General features: G+C 39.5%; 1 protein-coding gene and 1 pseudogene across 8 annotated transcripts in view; one reads left to right on the forward strand and one right to left on the reverse strand.

Annotated features, from left to right (window-relative positions):
* The window catches only part of LOC129677510 (60S ribosomal protein L7-like), an 8,821-nt pseudogene extending 541 nt beyond the window's left edge, over positions 1–8,280 (forward strand).
* Positions 1–18,906, reverse strand: part of Cadps2 (calcium dependent secretion activator 2) — a 486,122-nt gene that overhangs the window by 321,139 nt on the left and 146,077 nt on the right. The gene's annotated exons all lie outside the window — the stretch shown is intronic.

Here is an 18,906-nt window from a genome sequence, read left to right on the forward strand (position 1 = left end):
TTGCTCTCCTTGTGGAGTTCCTGTCCTCTCCAGCTCTTACTATTTCCCACTTCTTACATAAAATTCCAAAAGCATTCTTTGTACTTACTAGGTCATAATACTTTAGTTAGTATTTGTTTGCCAGATAGATATTGATTAAAATTCTCAATCCCTACAATTTTGACTAGTTGAGGTTTAGTCTGCATTTGACCCACTTTATTTATTTATTTATTTTTTCCTCTATCAAATTTGTGATCTTTTTTTAATTTTTTATTAATTACACTTTATTCATTTTGTATCCCCCCATAAGTCCCTCCCTCTCCCCTGCCGATCCCACCCTCCCTCCCCTTTCTGCATGCATGCTACTCACCAAGTCCACTGATAGGGGAGGTTCTCCTCTTCTTTCTGATCTTAGTCTATCAGTTCTCATCAAAAGTGGCTGCATTGTCCTCTACTGTGGCCTGGCTTTTTATGTTCAGAGAGTGAAGTAGTGTTTGATTCTACTGACAATGAAACCATGAGACATGTTGAAGAAGTTTAATGTTACTTAGGGAATACTTGTTGAATTTGTGTTTGCTCTTGGGAGGTGATTTAAAATAACAGGATTCTGACATGGTTTTCATATTTTCTGAGTTTGTATGTTTGTTGTTTTTAGACTGGCTGTTCAGATGGACTCAAACTTCATAAGTAGTCAAGGACAACCTTGAACCCCTAATCCTTCTGCCTCTGTCTTTCAATTGGTACAAGTATTGTCTTGTTCTACCACATCCAAAATCTTTCACTGATTTGGAAGGGTTAAAAGTTTAAATAGCAAAACTTGTATGGTTCAAATGAGGAGATTCCTTGTTCGGTTGAAGGGAACAATTTGCGAAAATTTATAAATTCACTGAATTTTTCATGTTATAACATGAAGGAGCTAAGGCCATAGTGGTTAAAACATTCCTTCTCCTTTGCCATAGTCTAAGAACAAAATGCCCCCTATAGCTAACGGCGGCGCTGAAGCAGATATAACTCTGCCTTCTCAGGGGTGACATATTTTTAGGAGTGTCTTTTTAGTTATCACAGTAATGGGAGATTGTTACTGGCGTATCATGGCTGCAAAACAGACATGCAACTAAATATCATGAAATGCAGAGAATGATCTCTTATGAGTTAGATATTCCTAGCTCAAAATGACACAAATAAGATTGGGAAACCCTGTGCTAATGGTACAATCTCAGGAGAGGGGCAAGAGTCACTCATCCCTGAGACACAATAAATTCTGAGCTCTTGCCACACAGTGAGCTTTTGTAATTATCAATGTATCTGTTAAGTAAGATATTTTCAGAAATGTGTGTCTATTTCCACCGTTTTATTTTTTCCTAGCACAGAAACAGAATAGCTCTCTTTAAGCATCCTTATTAGCCCACAAGGGATGGTTGTCGATTGCATCCATTTTATCAGAACTAGAGCAAAGAGTCTTCTACCCTGGGGCCAGCATAGTTAAATGGGGCAGAAAGAAGGAATGAATAATTGAGGCCACTGTAATTTGTTCCTTTAAAAACATTTATTCAATACATGGACTTTTAGTACCTATAGATTTCACGTTCTTTATTCCGTAGACCCTTGCACGTAGATGAAGGGAAACTGAACATACAACTAGGTTGGAAAATCTAATAGTCTAAAAGTCCCTGTCTTTTTACTTCTTTCCATTCTGCCTTCTAAAGTACGTTGGCTTTTCTCTTAATTTGGGTTCCCTGGTGATCTCTGAGGATGGTTACTGTTCTAATTATCCATAGGCACACAGCACCCTGAGGTGCAAAGCAACATTTTGACTCTCACATTTCCCTTTAAGAAAGAGGGAAAAGATTTTTCCCAATATTTATGGATCTTCCCCACATGCTTCTGGCTGAAACTCCTTCGCACATTTATATTTAATGGATCCATGAAATGAGCTTGATCATTACAACTGACATAAGTAAACCACAGTTGATTTTGTGGCGAAGCCCATCCCTGAGTACATGCACAGGAGGGGTAAGCCAATTCTCAGCCACCAATGGAGAAAACTAGGAAATGGAAGGCAAGTGATTAGAAAAGAGGCAGCTGCAGGATATAAATTCCTGGAATATGCTCAGAGAAATACTTAAATACCCACTTGCCAGAACAAATGCAGTGTGCATTCCACACAAGCCAGCACCATGACACAGACTCAACACAGTCCAGCTCCTTAGAAGATCATGATTGTAAGAGAAACAGTTACCGAGAAACTGAGGGTGTGTGTTCTTTCTATACCAGTCAGACTCTGGGGAAGTTTGGGGACCATTATACCCACCACTAAGTAAAAAGGGTGGGATCAACTCATCTCCATTCTTAATAAGTTTTGACCATCACTACTGTGAAATACACATGCCTCCAGAAATCCCAGCTCTGACAAGGAAAAGCTACCAAGCCCATCCATACTGCACTTACCACCACTTGTAAGATACCGGGAAAACAAGAGACTTTCCAAAAGAGAATTCACAGGGAAGCCTGTGAATTCTCTAGGAGCCCATAAAGCACACTTATTGGGCATATAAGCTAAAGAAGCGACCATGTTCTGGGGTCTCTATCCCTGAGGAAAAGCATCTTAAAGGGGTTTGAGGGTAACAGCATGTTGATTCAAAGTGTCTTACTAAAGGCAACAAAATAATTTTCTGAAAGAAAGAAAAAAAAACCTTTTCATTTACAATAAATTTTGTTTTATGTTGTATTAGATTGCAAGTTTGTAATTCTTATACATATTAATGTAGCTTTTTTTGGAACTTACCTGAAATTGTTACACTCACATGTTCAATATTACATACGTGTGATAATTAAAAAATATTATATACACCCCAAACCACCCTCAGTGAAAGGGAGTATCTTCTAAGTATGCAAAACACAGAAAAGAGTAGATTTTAAAAAATTATATGTGAGCTTCTGGATTGTTTCCATGTTCACACCTGGGATCAAGGAAAGTGTGAATGTCAGGAGGAGCAGGAGAGCGCTTTGTGAGTGAATTTGAGCCCCCTTTCTTGAGATGATACTCATATTTGACACTGCTAACAGGGCCCAGGACCTGACACCAGCCTCGTGGAAAACCTACAATGTTTCTCAAGGATGTAACACTGTCCTGACTGGGTGTGTTTGGGTGAGAGACTTCCATAGTCACGCCACCCCATGGGATGAGCACTTTGCACTGCCTCTATCTGGAGTCACAACTATTCTCTCAGTCCCTTCTGTCCACCAGATAGTGGTTTCTCTAGGAAAAACAGGGATGACATAAAACTCTCCGCACTGTCTGCTCTTCTTTCTACCCATCCAACTTCATTTCCTACTACCAATTCTAAAATTTTCACTTCTTCAATTAAATCAGCTTAGCATATCCTGTGCTCCTATCAAAATAATCAGAACAACACACTTCACACAGGCCTCATCTATTCTGATGAGATGTATTTCCATGCTGCTTAGATCTGTCTGGTCTGGCAACTGGCCGGCCAGTAGACTTCAGCGGAAGTGAGGATATACCAGTTTCATCCCTCAGCTTTGGGAGGCCTTGTGTTCTTCACTCACTCTCTAGAATTCTGGCTACCCTGAAGTGAACGAGGCTCTCTTGAGAAGTGGATGTAAATTAAAATACTCAAGAGAAAATCCATCTCTTTCTTAACATTAGTCTGCAGGTAGGCAGACATGTGAAAGTTGAAGAAGGGAGGACTCCAAGATGGCAGCGAGCAGAGTGCACTGTTTTGGAGAGGCAGAAGACTTGAATATCCGAAATTGGTGAGTGGAGAGTCAATCGAAGCTAGAATTTGGACTTTTGGGCTTTCCAAAGGAGAGGGGCCACCACAGAAGCGTGGAGTGCTAGTAGATTTAGATCAGGCGCGGACTTCTTCAGGAAGGAAATAGGGCGCTTCCCTTGTCCAGGCCTCCCGAGGAGGAAACCTGCACACAGCACCAGGCAGCTGAGCACAAAGCTCACATCCGGGAGATCAAGGCAGCAGAGACAGTGCTCCGGGCCCCTTACAGCAGCTGTCTGCTGTAACCACCCGTTGAACACCAGTTCCCTCCTTGGACACATGTCCCACCTGGCCCCACTCAGGGCCCTCTGGACCCGCGGAGTGTCCCCTCCACCATCCTGCTGCTGTGATCCCGAGCTAGACCTCAGCAGGAAGTGCAGTGGAGCTCAAGTCCCAAGCGGTCAGAGCGCAATAACCCCAGAAACCTCCTCACAGGAGGAGCGCAGGCCCAATCACAGAGCTCCAACCACTGAGCACTAACCACAGAGACTCAGATCCACAATACAATTCTTCCCGGATACCAAAGCCGCAAAGCTCAGCTTCTGGGACCCAAGACGGGCGGAGGCAGGGAGGCAGGGAGGCAGGGCTCCAGACCCCGCAGCCGCATGCATCGGAGAGTAGTAACAACCTGCTGAATGCCACCACTCAGAGAACACACCCCATCTAGGGCCCTCTCGCCGAGCTCTTGACCAGAGGAACACCCCCCCCCACTACCACCACCACCCCGCCAGAGCATACGCCCAATACAGTGCTAGCCATAGAGACTCAGATCCACAGTACAACCCGTGATAGCTCAGTAATCAATTGGTTTCCCATAGTGAGGGGAACAAGAACTATTTCTTTTTTCTTTAAGGAATTTATTTATTTATTTATTTATTTTTATTTATTTATTTATTTATTTATTTATTTATTTTTTGTATTTTATTTTTTCTTATCAGTTACATTTTATTAACTCTGTACCCCAGCCGTGTCCCGATCCCTCATTCCCTCCCAGTCCCTCCCTCCATCCCTCCTCTCCACCGTGCCCCTTGCCACAATGACTGGCTCTTTGACCTCCCCACCTCCCAAGGGAAGAGCAGTCCTGTTAGGCCACAGAGGAGGACTTTGCAGCCAGTCCTGAAAATACCTGACAAAATGGAGTCATATGAAAGGGAGGAGGTCCTCCCTTATCAGTGGACTAGGAAAGGGGCAGGGAGGAGATGAGGGAGGGAGGGTGGGATTGGGGAGGGAATGAGGGATACAGCTGGGATACAGAATTAACAAAATGTAACTAATGAGAAAAATAAAATTAAGAAAAAAAATAAAAAATAAAAAAAAAGAAAGTTGAAGAAGAGTAGAGAGACCCGAGTGAATTGAAAATGACCAGACCTCAACTCTACACAAAGAACTACAGGAAACTAAGGAATGCTGGGAGTGGGAGAAAGACTTCCCCAGGGCAGAGTACCTCAATAATAGGTTATCTGATATCAAATGGACAGCCCTGAAGACATACACACAGTAGCTTCACACAGACTGAGCAGGTTTTACTAATATATTTGTATACACTTACATACATGTTCACTGAAAAAATTAATGAAAACAGAGGCCATAGATTTGAAGTAAAAGAAGGTATGTTTTGGTCAGAGAGGAGAAGAGGGAAGAGGAATGATGTCATTATATTATAATCTCAAAAGTAAAATAAATAATTTTTAAAAAGAGGGCCAGAGACATAAAAAGGCCTTGACAGTCTCTGACAGTCCCTAGTCTAGACATAATCCTGAATTGTAAGACATGTTCACTCTTGAAAGGCACACAGTGATGGGGTAGCACACAGTGACTGTAACATCATCCATCTTTCTACTATTTGCAGAGAGAGGATAATCTTATTCTCATTTCAGTTATGTCAGGATTCCAGCACCACATGTATACCATCACTGGTCATAAGAAAACGATAATTAAATTAATGATCTTTTGTGTTCTGACCCATAATATTCCTCATAAAACAAACTTCTCTAATTAGTGAGGTGGTAATAAGGGAGATCACTCCAGTCATAGTACTTAGACTGTAAATAATACGAGAATCTTAACTCTGTAGATTTAATACACACTCAACATGATTTTTGTAGTCATGCCTGAATGGAAAGATAGATGAATATTTAAATTATATCAAAATCCCTTTATATTTTAATGAGCATAAATCAAAGTTACATTTTTTCTTCACTGTGAATTAAATTCCAGATCTACAAATCTTTAACATTATGTTGGAAACACTTGCTTCTCATTCAACCCTGCAAGTGGGAGACAGTGAGGCAGTCAACTGAGAAACATTATGACACCTAAGAGGTAATCAGGACAAATGTTAACAATGTAGTTTTTTTTTTTTTTTCATTAAAGAGATAGGAGTTACTGGGTAATCTAAAGAAACACAGATTATTATTTCTGTTTGAAGTTAGATCAAAATCATCTTCATATTAACCATTTAGATTAGATATTTATTTCAGGTTGAAAAATAGTTAACATATAAAAAAATTAAATATACCCAAGGAGAATCCTTCAAATTATCAAGAAAGTGTCTCCCATTTTTCTGATGATCTATTCTGCCCAGTGGTGAAGACTTAATGAATGGGCATGGATGCTATTTTGGGGCTGCAACACATCTAAGATACTCTAAAACCTAAAGTGGCTTCTAAACCTTTCTGAGCCACCATTAGTGACTAGAATGCATGGGCTCTGCCTTCCTAAGATGCTTAAATTCCAAGAGTAGGCATAAACTTCAAATGAGCCTGCGGCAGTCTGAAATAGCAGCTGATGAAATCAAGGGGATTTCCCTAGTTATAATCCTTACATCTTTTCCCCCTAATTCACAGGTCAAAATCCCATTCTCATTTTTAGTTAGTGTAATTATCCCAAGGATACACAGGATATAAAACAGTATAGACCACACACACTCACAGAAACTCTACTGAAATGAAAGGCTTGTAAGGCAACTATGTATGTAGGAATTACATATAAATAATAAATATATGCATGTTACTCCATATATATAATATAAAACATACTATATGTGAGAATATATAGTATATTATATATTAAAATGTGTATAATGCAGCACAATACATACCATATACATACATACTTCTGTCATCTGTTTTGACACAGGGTCTTGTGTGATAACGCACTGGCTTTCAAGCGGAGGCTGGCCTTGAGCTCCTCCTGTGCTCCTATTCCGACCAGTGTTGCAGTATAGGTCCCCCTCATCAAGCTCAACTATACACATGTACTAATGCTCAGGTGTCTTTGGAAATAGAAATTATTTCCTCAATATTATACATCATTCCTTAGTAAATTATTTGCATAGTTCCTTGTGATCTTTCTTACACTTATTAAAAATTGTTTATTTTTTGTTTTACTCTCTTATCTCTAACTGAAAGGTTTTCATATATTCCTTTGTATTCCTGTTGAGGCCTAGTACCCTGGTTTATGTAAAATTATTTACTTATTTTTCATATATTCATTGCAGTTCATGGAACTGGTTTGATTACCTATTCCTTCCTGCTACATAGTCTAAAAGTTAACCCCCTATTAAATGCCTACACAGTTGATTCTTCCACTCATTCATCCAAGCTTTTAATCAAGAATCTACCATGCACAGGTCAAGGTGCTGGGAGTAGAACAGTGATACAAAAGAACAACCCCTGTCTTCATGAAGGCTTCATGCACCCAGCACTTCAAAGATGAGGTCAAGATTGTTATATTAGGCACTCCCCGCCCCCATCTCTTTTGTTGTGCCAGAAACCCTTAAGAAAAAGCGAAGGTATTTTGCAGAGTTGACAGGGAGGGTGAGATTGGGAGGGGATGAAGGTGGGGCTACAGCTGAGATACAAAGTGAATAAATTGTAATAAATAAGAAATTATATTAAAAAAAAGTGAAGCACCCATGGAGAGCTTTGCCCTGAAGACACAGTGAAAGGCAAGGAGGAAGCTTATCTGTGAGAAGGCCAGGGGCTGTCACAAGGCACCAGGCAGAGGTACCCCACTGAGATTAGGGTGGCCAGGATGGCAAGGAATGCTGGAAACTTTTACATGCCTACAGAACCAAAACTGGCATTTGCCATCAGATTCCTGGGATATTCATGATGTGAGCCCAAATGTCTATGAGGTATTGCAGCTTCTCCATCTTCTTCAGTTATTGAATGGCACCTTTGTTAAGCTCAAGAAAGCTTCACGTAACATGCTGAGAATTGTGAAACTGTATATTGCATGAGAGTACCCTGATCTGGTCTGTAAATGAGCTAGTCTACAAACGAGGCTATGGTAAAATCAGTAAGAAGCGAATTGCCTTGAAAGATAATTCCTGATTGCTCAATCTCTTGGTAGTAAGAAAGATCACCTACATGGAGGATCTAATCATGAGAACTGTACAGTTGGAAAACTCTTCATGGAAGTGAATAATTTCCCTTGGCCCTTCAAATTATCTTCTCCATGAGGTGGGCTGAAGTTAGGGATGCTGGCAACAGGGAAGACCTAATAAATAAGCTATTAAACGGATGAACTAAGGTGTCACCGATGGTATTTTGTAGTGTGTTCAGCTAATAAAGAGTCACAGCTTGTCAAATTGAAAAAAAAAATATCTTATTCAAGAAGCTGATATTGTGAAGCCCTCTCTGGTATGCTCCTGTCCTGTTCCCTGTTTTCCCCCTCTTCTGATGTCCATCCCATTTACCTTTCTGAATGAGGATTGATAATCTTACCCAGGATCCTCCTTCTTGCCCAGCTTCTTTAGGTGTATAGATTTTAGTATGTTTATCCTATATTATATGTTTAATATCCTCTTGTAAGTGAGTATATACCTTGTGTGTCTCTCTGCTTCTGGGGTAAGACTCTACTCAATAGGTTATCAAAGCAGATGCTGAGACTCATAGCCAAATTTTGGGCAGAGTGCAGGGAATCTTATGAAAGAAGGGGGAGAGAGAAAGACCTGGAGGGGACAGGAGCTCTACAAGGAGAGCAACAGCACCAAGAAATCTGGGCCTAGGGGTATTTTCTCAGACTGATAATCCAACCAAGGACCATGCATGGAGATAACCTAGAACCCTTGCTGAGATGTAGCCCATGGCAGCTCAGTTCCAAGTGGGTACCCTAGTAAGGGGAACAGGGACTGTCTCTGACATGAACTCTGTTGCTGGCTCTTTGATCACCTCCCTCTGATGGTGGAGCAGCCACAGAGGAAGACAATGCAGCCAGTCCTGATGAGATATGATAGAGCAGGGTCAGAAGGAGGGTGAGGAGGACCTCCCTTATCAGTGGACTTGGAGAGGGGCATAGAAGGAGATAAGGGAGGGAGGGTGAAATTGGGAGGGGCTGAGGGAGGGGGCTACAGCTGGGATACATGGTAAATAAAATATAATTAATATAAGAAATTAAAATTAAAATTAAAAAAGCTGAGATTCTGATGTGATAAATGCTAAGCAACTTTTAAGGTGCCAGAAAACTACTCTCTTGGTGCTGTAAAAACAACAAAAACACAATTCACACAGATCTGGAGTTTGCCAAATCAAAGATTAAGGGAAACCCAAGATACTGTCCTTTAGGGTCTAGAGGGACATTTCTTCCTGGCTCCTGGATGGTACCTGTCTACTGCCTTCTCACTTAGCAGAGGGGGTGTGGAACGTACCTAGGGTCATATGCCCATTTCTCACTGGCTCCAACCCTTTTCCTAATCACCGCTAATTTCTATTACTTTTGAAATTAGGATTTCAACACCCCAAAGGGGACATAAACTTTAATATTTAGTTGCAAAGAGGTGAAAAGGATCTCAAGTGGGACATCTTATTTGATACACATTTGTGACATCAAGCTCACAGTTCCTGCTGCATATTGCACAAACGAAAACAGAACAGTCCATCTAGTGAGTTTGGTCGCAGCCAATGGTTCCTTCATTCAGTTTTCATGAAGTTTTCAAATTTTCCATGTAAAGACAAATCTTTGTTTAAAACTTCATCATTAATTCCTTCAGTTGGTTTTTGCTTCCCAAACAGAGTCTCATATAACCCAGGCTGGCTTGGAACTCATTATCTTTCTTGTCTCCACCTTCCAAGGACTGGAACGATAGCCAGGAACCACCATGTACTCCTGCTTTCCTGAGTCTCGCAAAAAACAGAATGTGTCATTATCTCTAATACTGAAGCCAGACTGGCTCTTCCTGCTTTATTTTTAATTTGTTTGTTTGCTTGCTTGCTTGCTTATCTCTGCTAGCTCTGTGACCCTTGCAGGTTATAAAAAAGATAGTTGCCTTAGTTTTTATACTCTGGTGCATCAAGTTTACTAACAGTCTGGAAACTTTAGGACAATTATGAGGACTAAATGAGACAAAGTACATTTCAAGTACACAGAACACTGACTGGCTCCTCCATTATGGTATCTGCTCCCTAGTACCAGTACAATTCAAAATTACTATTACTCAGTTGTGTAGATTTCAATGCTACTCAGCTACTTCACCAGATGATAGTGACACTAAGGTCTTTAGGAATTTTCTTACCCTATAGCTCTGAAGAAGGCTGGCACAAATACCAGATGCCACTTTTACATACCAACTCTTGAAGACTAGCCATCTGTTTACATGGCATACTTTAGCAGTTAAAGAGCTAATGTTTGCCAATTAGAGAAAAAGTACTCCAAGCTTTGTAAAAGATGCATAAAATAGTTGGAGCACAGTTATTATGAAGGTCTGGGCCAAGATCAACCAAAAGAAATTGTTTTTGTCATCTTACACCCACAGTCCTCCCATTAAAAACTAAGAAAGAAGTAAAGCTTTAGTCAACTCTCTTGGCACAAAAATCTTTAATATAATGATAGAGGGCTTTGTTTTACCAACTGTTACATTATGAATCCATGCAAAATTGAAAGAATGGCATTCATGTCACCGATGACTCAGAAGTTCATTTGATATTTTAGAGAAAGATTTGGCTAAAGTCCTATGAAAGCGAAGAAAATAAAAATAAATGTATAATCCTCCTAAACTACTTTTGAATAGAACCTAGACACGAATTACTACTGTTTTGTTTGTCGATTTAACGCAGAATGATAATCTAACAGAGGTGGAGCAGGTGCCGGAACAGAATGATTGATAGCCCATATAAATTAAGAGAGGACGTGACATAGCTAATTTGAAAATCTACATGTAGCAACAACTACCTAAATATATATACATTAGACATAGTATTTACCATTTTTATGGTCATTACAGCTTTTGAGCTGTTTACAGTTGTTTTAAAGTTGAATTTCTATAGACACTTGACTTACACTTGCAGTACAGCTATTTGGCAAACACGTTATACATTGCCAGTAGAACAATTACAATTGGTTAGTTACAATTGGCTGGCTAGTAGTAACTTAAAATGCCCCTGTTAACAAATATATAATACAGTCATGATTTGAGCCTTTTATAAACGACTGTTACCTGTACTTTTATCCTATCTACATTTCTGCTGTTGTTGTGAGCTCAGCCTTAATGGCTGTCATCTCTCTAGCCCAATGTCCTATCTACTTTTAATTCACTATAATGCATTCAATAGCTAATATTCTAAATAACCTCACATGAGAAATAAAAAATAATACTGGACCAAAGTAATCTATTTACAGCATACAATATTTATTTATTTATTTACTTATTTCTTATGTGTCTGTACATGCATGTAGAGGCTATGGGTTGAGGTTGGCTGTCTCCTTAACTGTGCTCCATCCATTAGACAAGACTGGCTAGCCCGCAAGCCCTGGGGGTCCTCCCATCTTCACCCTGTCAGTTCTGGGCCCACACGTGTGGCCACCATGCCCAGCCTAACAAGGAGAATGGGAATTGACCTCTGGTCCTCATGCTTCCTCACAAGGGCTGTACTGACAGGCTATCTCCTCAGCATCTCAACCACTATTTGGCTCTGGTGACTATCTGCATGTCCCATATCATAATTAAGCTTTTTAAAACAGACATATATAGATAGATTATGATTCTTTTCTGTACTGGATTCATTTCAGAGAGTGAATTAATTCTCTAGCCTCTATTTATTAAAAATGTTCCCTAACTTATTACATTAAACTTATTAATGGAGTTTTCCAACAAATACTAGGTATATTCCAGGTGCAAATGTTGGAAGACTGTTTGACTTATCAATTATGTGTGCTTCTGTTTTATTTATAAACTTAATTATAAAATATTCAGTTAAATCCCTGGGATTTGTTTGCTTCTCAGAACTGGTAATGCTCAGTATTTTCAAAAGAATATAATGAGCTGGGTGTGGTGACACATTCTTTAATCCCAGCACTCTAGAGTCAGAAGTAGGCATATCTCCGAGTCTGAGGCCATCCTAGTCTACAAAGTGAATTCTGTGACAGCCAAACCATGCAGGGAAACCTGTCTCCAAAAAAAAATGACAACAACAACAATAACAAAAAAACACAAATAAATGGCCATCTTACCAAAAGCAATCTACAGACTCAATGCAATTCCCATCAAATTACCAACACAATTCTTTACAGACTTGGAAAGAAAAATTCTCAACTTCATATGGAATAACAAGAAACCCAGAATTGCTAAAACAATCCTCTACAATAAAAGATCTTCTGGGGGTATCTCCATCCCTGATCTCAAGCTGTACTATAGAGCAACAGTTATAAAAACTGCATGGTACTGGCATAGAAACAGAATGGTGGATCAATGGAACCGACAGAGGACCCAGAAATAAACCCACACACTTAGGGACACCTGATCTTTGACAAAGATGCCAAAACCATACAATGGAAAAAAGACAGCATCTTCAACAAATGGTGCTGGTCTAACTGGATGTCTACATGTAGAAAAATGAAAATAGATCCATACTTATCACCCTGCACAAAACTGAAGTCCAAGTGGATCAAAGACCTCAACATAAAACCAGACACATTAAATCGGCTAGAAAAAAAAGTGGGGAATACCCTAGAACTCATTGGTACAGGAGAAAACTTCCTGAACAGAACACCAACAGCACAGGCTCTAAGAGCAACAATCAATAAATGGGACCTCATGAAACTGAAAAGCTTCTGTAAAGCAAAGGATACTGTCATCAAAACAAAGCGACTGCCTACAGATTGGGAAAGAATCTTCACCAACCCTTTATCTGACAGAGGACTCATATCCAGTATATGTAAAGAACTAAAGAAGCTGAAAAGCAGCAAACCAAGTAATCCACTTAAAAAATGGGGAACAGAGCTAAAGAGAGAATTCTCAATAGAGCAATATCGAATGGCAGAGAAGCACTTAAAGAAATGCTCAACTTCATTAGCCATTAGGGAAATGCAAATCAAAACAACCCTGAGATTTCAACTTACACCCATCAGAATGGCCAAGATAAAAAACTCAAGTGACAACACATGCTGGAGAGGTTGTGGAGAAAGGGGAAACCTCCTCCACTGCTGGTGGGAGTGTAAACTTGTACAACCACTCTGGAAATCAATCTGGTGCTTTCTCAGACAACTAGGAATAGCGCTTCCTCAAGATCCAGCCATACCACTCCTAGGCATATATCCAAAAGAGGCTCAAGTACACAAAAAGGACATTTGCTCAACCATGTTTGTAGCAGCTTTATTTGTAATAGTCAGAAGCTGGAAACAACCCAGATGCCCCTCAACTGAAGAATGGATGCAGAAACTGTGATACATCTATACAATGGAGTATTACTCAGCAATGAAAAATAAGGAAATCATGAAATTTGCAGGTAAATGGTGGGACCTGGAAAGGATCATCCTGAGTGAGTTGTCCCAGAAGCAAAAAGACACGCATGGTATATACTCACTCATAAAGACATACAACATAGGACAAACCTACTAAAATCTATGCATCTAAAGAAAACAAGCAAGAGAGAGGACCCTAACTGAAATGTTCAATCCCCACCTGAAAGGCAAAGAGGATGGACATCAGAAGAAAAACAAAACAAGAAACAACCTAGAAACCTGCTACAGAGGGCCTCTGAAAGCCAGAAGAAGAAAACAGGAAACAAACTAGGAACCTAACCCAGAGGGCCTCTGAAAGCCTCTGCCCTGAAGACTATCAAAGCAGATGCTGAGCCTGATGGCCAACTGTAGGGCAGAGTGAATGGAATTTTATGTAAAAAGTGGGAAACAGTAAGAGCTGGAGAGGACAGGAACTCCACAAGGAGAGCAACAGAACAAGAAAATTTGAACACAGGGAACTTCCCAGAGACTCATACTCCAACCAAGGACTATTAGTGGAGATAACCTAGAACCCCTGCACAGATGTAGCCCATGGCAGGTCAGTGTACAAGTGGGTTTCCTAGAAATGGGAAGAGGGACTGCCTCTGACATAATGTGATTGGCCTGCTCTTTGATCACCTCCCCCTGAGAGGGGAGCAGCCCTACCAGGCCACAGAAGAGGACAATGTAGCCACTTTTGAGGAGAACTGATAGACTAAGATCAGAAAGGAGAGGAAAACCTCCCCTATCAGTGGACTTGGGGAGGGGCATTCATGTAGAAACAGGAGGGAGGGTGGGATCAAGAGGGGAGGAGGGAGGGGCTTATGGGGGGATACAAAATGAATAAAGTGTAATTAATAAAAAATTTAAAAAAACACAAATAATAAAAGTGTGAATAGACATACTTAAATTTTATTTATAAACAAAAGAATAAAGTATTATCTACCTAATCTTAGTGACCCTTAGCATGCTGAACAGATTATCATTTCTTGGGTCTTCTGTGACAAAATGCCACAGAATACATGGCTAAATAGGAGACTACAATGTCTCTAAGTTACAAAGGGTGGAAAGCAAAGTCGGCAGAGCTGGCTCCCACTCTAAGCCCTTAGCAAGCATCTTCCTGCTTCTCTCCTGGCTTGGGGTGTTACCAGGAGTCTTTGGTGTGCCTTAGTTTACAGACATAGCACTAGTTTCCAACACAGCTAAGAGAGCCAGAGATCAAGGGCTGGGAGAGGGCTGGAAGGCACCTGTCCTGGAGTTCCTTAGGAAAAGGGAAGCTTGTGACACCACGATTTCAGACTTCTCCAGAATGTCAAGAGAATGCATTCTTGCCACTGTAAGCTACTCTGTTTATTCCACTGGTCACATTGCGATAAGAACAACACATACTCTACTATTCTTTGAACTGTTATTCAGACCCTTGTTCACTAGGTTCAGGGATTATTGTCTTTTCACAATGAGGTACTGGAATTCTGCACGCATCTTACAGGTAGGTGGTTTAGTGTCTTTCAAGTCTTTGGTTGACATCTAGTTGAGTTGTTCAAGTCACATGTCTCTGCATCCTTGACAGGTTTCCTTCCCCAGCTGGACCATGCAGAACTGTGAGGATTCTATGATCACAGAACTTCTGAGCCCTATAGTTTAAAAGCAGCAAATGACAACAGAAACTTTCTTTAAACCCAGCTAAGGTCTTAATCTTTTGAATAAGGCCTAGAGTGTATAATTCTGCCTCAAAGACAATGCCAGAAATGCAGGAGCTGAAGGAGAGGAATCCTCAGTGCCAAAATACTTGTTTAGCCCTGAGTTAGATCCTAACATGAACAAAATCAAATCAAACAGAAGCAAAGCAAAATAAAATAAGAATAAGAATAAGAATAAATCAAAGTTTTTTAACTTATCTTTCACAATCAAGGTTCCATCTGCTTTGGGCCTCAAATTCTTCCATATAATACAAAGCCAAAACATACAAGCAAATAAAAACACAAGAAAATGAAAATCCCCTAGAAATTGTATACCTATAAAATAAACTGTGTATATTGATACAAATCTCTAGATAGTTTTATTTGATTATTTTATAAAATAAAATATTTATTATTTCTAAAAAGAAATAATGAGAATCAGGAAAAATACTTGTTGGCTTTTACTTAGGAATGATTGAAATTTCAAGTCACCCCTACAGACCTAGCAGACATAGTTAACATATGATTTCTTCTCCAAGATTTTACTCTCAATGGCCATGGTCCTTTTATCCATGCCTTACTATGAACTCTAAAATATTTTTCCATTGACTTTCTAGTAAACTCATTGAAAGGAGGAACTAAACTTGGTATTTTGAAATTCCTGAATGAACGCATGTCATATGTTCTCTCCATAGACAGTAAGTATAATATGTGAAGGATACACAGATTAAAATGGTTTAGTCTTCCTACATGGTGAGTGTATGTCATAATAGAGTATACTGTAAGAATATATTATAGTTTGCCATTTAAAATTACAGAAAACTTGGGGAGGAAAGGGTTTATTTGACTTACAAACACTGAGTCCCCACTGAGGGAAGCCAAACCGTACCTCAACCTGTTGATACAGAGGCCATGCAAGGGTGCTGCATACTTGCTTGCTTCTTATAGCCGGTTTACCTTGCTTTCTTATAAAACTCATGAGCACTAGCGCAGGGGGGACACTACCCACGATCAGCAGTGCCCTCCTCCATCAATCACTAACTAAGAAAATTCCCTAAAGCTTTTCATGAAACTGAAAAGCTTCTGCATGGCAAAGGACACTGTCATTCAGACAAAGCAACAGCCTGCAGAATGGAAACTACACATCAGATAAAGGGCTAATGTCCAAAATATATAAAGAGCTAAAAATAAAATCTAGCTATCAAGAAAATAAAACCAAAACACAATGATTAAATATGGGATGCACGTCTAATCAGAATTCTCAAAAGAGAAAACTCAGATGGCTGAGAAACATTTAAATGTTCAACATCCTTGAGTCACCAGAGAAATGCAAAGCTAAACTATTTTGAGATTTCATCTTATACCTGTAAGAATGGCTAAGATAAAAAAAAATGACATCTCGGGATAATCTTTAACTTCATATGTAATACACAGACAGCAAAAACAATCCTGAAAAAAGAACTGCTGTAGGTATCACCATTCCCAATTTCAAGTTGTACTATGTAACTCTAGTAAAAGTAAAAGCACAGTATGTGCACAAAGACAGAGACAGTAGATGGAATTGAACTGAAGATCAAGACACATATCCAGAAACCTATGGACACATGATTTTTTTTTAAAAGACACCAAAATACTCACTAGGAAAAACACAGCATCTTCAATAAGTGGTGATGGCCAAAATGGATGGCTGCATGTAGAAGAACCCAGATAGGTCCATATTGGTCATCTTGCACAAAACTCAACTGCAAATGCATCAAAGATTTCAACATAAAACCAGATAGAGTGAACCTGATAGAAGAAGAAATGGGGAAATAGCCCTGACCTCATTGTCACAGGAAAAGACTTTGGAACAGAATAGCAATAACACAGGCACTAATATCAACAATTAATAAGTGGGACATTATGAAACTGAAAAGTTTCCTCATGGCAAAGGATACCAAAATTTGAACAAAGTGGGCAACCTAAAGATTGGGAAAATATTTTACCAAGTATACATGCAATACAGGGCTAATAACCAAAATACACAAAGAACAAACAAAACAAGGCAAAACAAAAAACTAGATATTAAGTAAACAAATAACTTAATTAAAAATGCAATACAACAGCGAACAGAGAATTCTCAAAAAACAAAACAACTTCAAATGATTGAGAAGTAATTAAGGACATGTTCAACATCCTTGGTCATTAGAGATATGCAAATCAAAACTATTTTGAGATTATATTATACTATTGGGATGGCTAATATCAATGAAACATGTTGGCTACTCATGCTGGTGAGGGTATGAAGCAAATTTTCAAAGGAATTTTTAAGATTTGTTTATTTTTATTTTTTATATTAATTACAGTTTATTCACTTTGTATCCCACCTGTAGCCTCCTCCCTCAGCCCCTCCCAATTCCACCATCCCTCCCTCATCTCCTCACATGCCCCTCTCCAAGTCAACTGATAGGGGAGGTCTTCCTCTCCTTCCATCTGACCATAGCCTATCAGGTCACATCAGGACTAGCTGCATTGTCTTCCTCTGCTCCCCACTTATGGTGGGTGATCAAAGAGCCTGCCACTGAGTTCATGTCAGAGACAATCCCTATTCCCCTTACTAGGGTACCCTCTTAGAGACAGAGCTGCCATGGATGGCTACATCTGTGCAGGGGTTCTATGCTAATTCCATGCATGGTCCTTGGTTGGAGCATCAGTCTCAGAAAAGATTCCTAAGCCCAGATTTCTTGGTGCTGTTGCTCTCCTTGTGGAGCTCCTGTCTCCTCCAGGTCTTTCTATCTACCCCTTCTTTCATAAGATTCCCTGCACTCTGCCCAAAGTTTGGCTATGAGCCTCAGCATCTGCTTTGATACCCAGAAAAGATCATCCTGAGTGAGGTATCCCAGAAGCAGAGAGACACACAAGGTATATACTCACTTATAAGTGGATATTAGACATATAATATAGGATAAACATACTAAAATCTGTACATCTAAGGAAGCTAAGCAAGAAGGAGGACCCTGGATAAGACGATCAATCCTCATTCAGAAAGGCAAATAGGATGGACATCAGAAGAGGGAAAAAAAAACAAGGAACAGGATAGGAGCCTACCAACAGAGGGCCTCTGAATGAATTTTTTTTTAATTCTCAATTAAAAACTAACATGTTTTTTATTGCCAAAAAAAAAAAAAAATTTGCCCCAGGAAAGATATAACACACCAAAAGAGAAAACTCAGAGTTAGAGATGGATCAGAGTTTTATTTTTGTCTTTCCAGGAGAATAAAAACATCTAACAAAGGAACCCGGAGACCACTGGACAAATGAAACATCTGAAGAAAAAGGATGGAGTATCAAGAGAAAATGTCACAAGAAAAGGAGTAAATTGGGCAACTGTTGCCCACCTCCATCTTGTCTCTTCTGCTCTCTACAGACATAGTGCCAAGTGGTCTTTATGGTTTCCCAACGCAATTAAAAATTACAGCTGACTGTGGAGTTGGATCATGGCTCTCTCCTTCTCTAAACACATGCATGCTTATTAAAGGAAAATCCAAAATCTTTGCCTCATATTAGAAGAGTCCCCTGGTATGGAACAGAAAAAAATAATATTAACGTACTATTCTATTGTCACTGATTTCATAATCTTCTGGGTTTTGTTCGACTCCTTAATTTTCTTCATGGTATAAATATTATCTCAAAAATCCATATGACTATTATATATATATATATATATATATATATATATATATATATATATATAT

Source organism: Psammomys obesus, unplaced genomic scaffold (genome assembly GCF_907164565.1).
Source record: "Psammomys obesus unplaced genomic scaffold, mPsaObe1.curated_primary_1811, whole genome shotgun sequence".
Classification (NCBI taxonomy): Eukaryota; Metazoa; Chordata; class Mammalia; order Rodentia; family Muridae; genus Psammomys; species Psammomys obesus.